We start from the raw sequence: 6000 nt of genomic DNA on the forward strand, positions 1-6000 counted from the left end.
GTGCGCTGTTCGTGTTTCTTGTTGTGTTCGTTTATTTATTAAATGTATTCACTCCCTGAACTTGCTTCCTGACTCTCAGCGTACATCGTTACAAATACAAAAGTTGGTCGGCACTTAACAATTTTCCACATGTGGAAAAACACCTGATGTTTCTGTGGTGTTCCGTGGCATTTTAATATAAAATAGACTAAATACCAGATGATTTTGGAGACGGAGAATGTTTAGAATTTTCTCAATCCTAACACTACAGTGCCTTGCAAAAGCATTCATCCCCCTTGGTGTTTTTCCTATTTTGTTGCATTACAACCTGTAATTTAAATGGATTTTTTGGGGGGGTTGTATCATTTGATTTACACAACATGCTAAGGGGGGTGAATACTTTCGCAAGCCACTGTACAGGCATGCAGATACATTCCTCCACAACTCTGTCCGTAAGACTATGGGGACAAGATAATGGACAGCACATTTCACACAGATTACTACAACCCTCTCACTCTGCAGTCCAGAAGACACCCCTGGAGATGGAGGTAAAGAAACTGATACTGACAAAAACAAGATCACAGAGCAGAAAAAGCTAGAGGAATGTTTTTTTATTATTATAAAGGTGCCTCTGCTAAAAATGGATGAAGAAGAGATACATCATAAGATAACTATTATAGATAACTATTATAGATAGCTATTATAGATAACCATTATAGATAACTATTATAGACTCCTCTCTTATCCCCTCTAATTGCTCTGATAAACACATCACAGCTCTGACACCATTCCATATCACCATTGCAGTGGAAGGAGGACCAGTACCTGTGTGACGCCCTAACCACCCACTGCAATTATTAATAGAGGTCGACCAATTTGGATATTTCAACGCCCATACCGATACCGATTATTGGAGGACCAGCAAAAAGCCGATACCGATGAATCGGACGATTTACATATTACATATTATTTACATATTATGTATACATATTTGTAATAATGACAATTACAACAATACTGAATGAACACTATTTTAACTTAATATAATACATAAATAAAATCTATTCAGTCTCAAATAAATCATGAAACATGTTCAATTTGGTTTAAATACTGCAAAAACACAGTGTCGGAGAAGAAAGTAAAAGTGCAATATATGCCATGTAAAAAAAGTTTACATGGCATATGTAAAAAACGTTTATGTTCCTTGCTCAGAACATGAGAACATATGAAAGCTGGTTGTTCCTTTTAACATGAGTCTTCAATATTCCCAGTTAAGAAATGTTTGGTTGTAGTTAGTTATTTTAGGAATTATAGGACTATTTCTCTCTATACCGTTTGTATTTCATATACCTTTGACTATTGGATGTTCTTAGAGGCACTTTAGTATTTCCAGCCTAATCTCGGGAGCTTATAGGCTTGAAGTCATAAACAGCGCAATGCTTCAAGCATTGCGAAGAGCTGCTGGCAAACGCAGGAAAGTGCTGTTTGAATGAATGCTTACGAGTCTGCTTCTGCCACCACCACTCTGTCAGACTGCACTATCAAATATCAAATCATAGACTTAATTCTAATATAATAAACACACAGAATTACGAGCCTTATGTCATTAATATGGTCAAATCCGGAAACTATAATTTCGAAAACAAAACGTTTATTCTTTCATTGAAATACGGAGCCGTTCCATATTTTAATGAATGGGTGGCAACCCTAAGTCTAAATATTGCTGTTATATTGCACAACTTTCAAAATTCTGGGAAATTAAGTACAGTCTTTGTTAGGAAGAAATGGACTTCACACAGTTCGCAACGAGCCAGGCGACCCAAACTGCTGCATATACCCGGACTCTACTTACACTGAACGCAAGAGAAGTGACACAATTTCCTGAGTTAATATTACCTGCTAACATGAATTTCTTTTAACTAAATATGCAGGTTTAAAAAAATATACTTGTGTATTGATTTTAAGAAAGGCATTGATGTTTAGGGTTAGCTACAGTACATTGGTGCAAATGAATGCGTTTTTGCTAAATCATCACCCGTTTAGTGAAGATGAAGTAGGCTGTGATTCGATGATAAATTAACAGGCACTGCATTGAGTGCGTTCCAAACAGCACTCTATTCCCTATATGTTTTGACCAGAGCCCTATAGACACTGGTCAAAAGTAGTGCACTATATAGGGATTAGGGTTCCACCTGGGATGCAGACGTAGTGTTTCTCAGGCACCACTGATGATGTTCAATGATTGGTTGGGCATTGTGAGGCGATTCATGGCTAATTTACATTTTGAGACGCACAGTGAGAGAGTTAGGCACCTTTGTTTGCTGGAACAGAAAAGTTTGTTTCAACAAGATCTTTGTAAATATTGTCAAGAAGAGGCTACATTTGGTTAATTGTATTTACATTAGCTGGTTGGAGCAGGAAACAATCTGAATGACACAGTCCCGACTGTTGTGTGGTGTGTGTGCGTGCTTGCTTGCTTGTGTAAGTGCTGGTGTGCGTGGGTGGGTGTGTGGAAAACTGTTCATCAATGACATGCAAAACAGATAAAGCACACTGTCATTCCATGACTACACTATTAGTAGTGAGAAATCCTGCCTGTCTTATCACATAACAAGTAGACAGAGTTCACAGACACTCACTGAGACGTGTCACTTCAAACAACAACGGAGACGATACGCCACTTCTGATGCCTTCTGCATGTATCTGTGTCTTATTATCAGATAGGCTTCAACACACACACACACACACACACACACACACACACACACACACACACACACACACACACACACACACACACACACACACACACTTTGACTGTCAGTAACAAGATGTCTTATTCAGCACTGCAGGGCCACAAGCGAACAGGACTCCATATTGTAGACACACGTTAGATGTCTTTGTAACATATTGACAAGTCGTCAGATCTGATTCTGAACACCATTATGTTGACGACTGCCCCTTGGTGTTATTACTGTAACAAGTATTTCCCATCTTCAGGTTTCATTCTTCACTGCTAAACGTTGCATGTGCAGTCCTTGATGTAGCTACTATAAAAGCTTTATCTTTGTCCACATGCTTAAGAGATTGAAGTTTTTAAACATTACAGGTGACAATATATTTTGGAAGACATGAAAGACTCAATTAATGTTCCATTCCAATCCACTCGGCCACTTTGTGCTTAGCAATAAAGTAGTTGTTTGTTAGTTTACCGTTAGTATCATAATCCTCCTGTAGGTTCAATTCCCCAACAACACTGCTGACGATGGTAGTGCCAGGAAGGCAATGTGTAAAACATCAAGCCGCCGACGTGGGCCCCAGCGCTCACAAGGACTGTGTGCTCAAATACTTCACGGCCGACTTGAGTAAGTAATTTAAGTATGGCTGCTGGCCCAGACGACAAGCTGCCTCATCAGAGAAGGTGCAGACCAGCTGGCTGAAGTGTTCATGGACATATTCAATCTCTTCATATCCAGGTTTGTTGTCCTCACTTGCTTCAAGATGTCCTGTACCCAAAAAAGGTAATTTAACAAAATGACTGTCACCCAGCAGGACTCACCACTGTCATCATGAAGCACTTTGAGAGGCTAGTTTAGGATCATTTCACCTCCACCTTCAAATAAAATAAAATCAAATGTATTTATATAGCCCTTCGTACATCAGCTGATATCTCAAAGTGCTGTACAGAAACCCAGCCTAAAACCCCAAACAGCAAGCAATGCAGGTGTAGAAGCACGGTGGCTAGGAAAAACTCCCTAGAAAGGCCAAAACTTAGGAAGAAACCTAGAGAGGAACGAGGCTATGTGGGGTAGCCAGTCCTCTTGCCAGACACCGTAAACCCACTACAATTCACATATCGTCCCAACAGATCATTGGACAACACAATCACCATTGCAATACCTATGTAAGAAATAACTATGTAAGAATGCTGTTCATCGACTACAGCTCAACCTTCAACACCATAGTGCCCTCCAAGCTCATCACTGAGCTCAGCTCCATGGGTCTGAACCCCGACCTGTGCAACTGGGCCTGAACTTCCGGACAGGCCGACATGAAATGGTGAAGTTGGGCAACAACACCTCTGCCACACTGATCCTCAACACAGGGGCCCCACAGGGGTGCATGTTCAGCACCCTCCTGTATTCCCTGTTCACCCATGACTGCGTGGCCACACACATCTCCAACTCAATCATCATGTTTGCTGATGATACAACAGCCTGATTACCAATAACAATGAGACAGCCTACAGGGAACAGGTGAGATCCCTGACGGACTGGAGCCAGGAAAATAACCTCTCCCTCCATGTAAACAAAACAAAGGAGGTTATTGAGGCCTACAGGAGACAGCAGAGAGGGTAAAACGCTTCAAGTTCCTTTGCATGCTGTCATGGAAATTCAGTACTGAGAGAGACTTGGTCATTTCTTCAAATAATGATCTTTATTTAATATTGAGCCTACCCTTTACAGACAATGCACAGTTTATATAGCTGATACCCAGAATGCTTGGTTCCACCACTCCCATATAGATTGGAGGGCACCATAAGCCACTTTGGGTTCATCCTTTGGTCATCTGCCTCTGGTGTTGTCTCCCAGATGCCAGATAATTAGGAATACTGAGGCCTTGTTCTGTTCCTCCAGGCTCTCTCTATCTCGGTGACACCCACCACATCTTATCTATGGAGTGCCAGCAGTAGGTATTTTGCCTAGCCATCACTTAATCAGTTGCCAGCCCAAGCTTCAAAAGACTCCTCTCAGGAAGCTACAGAAATGGAGAGAGAGAGAGAGTCCTAAGAACCTTACTCTATTTCATAATACAAACATCTGGTGCATAAATCTAAAAATATTGTAATCCTGCTACCACAGTGCACATCACTGACAACCTGAAATGGTCCCTTCACAAAGACAACATGTTGAAAAAGGTACAACAGTGCCTCTTCAACCTCAAGGGGCTGAAGAAATTCAGCTAGGCCCTTAAGATCCTCACAAACCTCTACAGAGGCACCATTGAGAGCATCCTGTCGGGCCATATCCTGTCGGGGTCTCTCATCTACAGCACCCAGTGTCACAGCAAGACCAAGAAGATAATCAAGGACCTCAGACACCTGAGCCATGCCCTGTTCACCCCTCTACAATCTAGAAGGCGGAGACAGTACAGATGCATTCTATCTTGGACCGAGAGACAAAGCACCAGCTTCTACAATGCCTTCAGAATGTATTCCAGCCCCTTGACTTTTTCTACATATTATTGTGTTACAAAGTGGGATCAAATGTATTTAATTGTAATTTTTGGTCAGCAATTTACAAAAAAAAAAAAAAAACATTAAAATATGCTAGGCAACCATTTTCAGGTATTTTGCCATAGATTTTCAAGTAGATTTACAGTATCAGTCAAAAGTTTGGACACACCTACTCATTCAAGGGTTTTTATTTATTCATACTATTTTCTACATTGTATAATAATAGTGAAGACATTACAACTATGAAATAACACATATGGAATCATGTAGTAACCAAAAAGGTGTTAAACAAATCAAAATACATGTTATATTTTAGATTCTTCAAAGTAGCCACACTTTGCCTTGATGACAGCTTTGCTCACGCTTAGCATTCTCTCAACCAGCTTCATGAGGTAGTCAACTGGAATGCATTTAAATTAACAGGTGTGCCTTGCTAAAAGTTAATTTGTGGAATTTCTTTCCTTCTTAACATGTTTGAGTCAATCAGTTGTGTTGTGTCAAGGTAGGGGTGGTATACAGAAGGTATCCCTATTTGGTAAAATACCAAGTCCATTCACTGTCTTCTTTGTAAGCAACTCCAGCGTAGATGTGGACTTGTGTTTTCGGTTATTTGTACTGCTGAAAGGGAGATGAATTCATCTCCTGGTGTCTGGTGGAAAGCAGACAGAACCAGGTTAGCCCCTAGGATTTTGCCTGTGCATAACTTGCCTCCATTTTTTTTTCTTTTTACTGGAGAGTAATGTGTTGTATTGGTTTTACCCCAAACACAACACGTTGTATTCAGG

The sequence above is a fragment of the Oncorhynchus mykiss genome, chromosome 18 (genome assembly GCF_013265735.2).
Source record: "Oncorhynchus mykiss isolate Arlee chromosome 18, USDA_OmykA_1.1, whole genome shotgun sequence".
Taxonomy (NCBI): domain Eukaryota; kingdom Metazoa; phylum Chordata; class Actinopteri; order Salmoniformes; family Salmonidae; genus Oncorhynchus; species Oncorhynchus mykiss.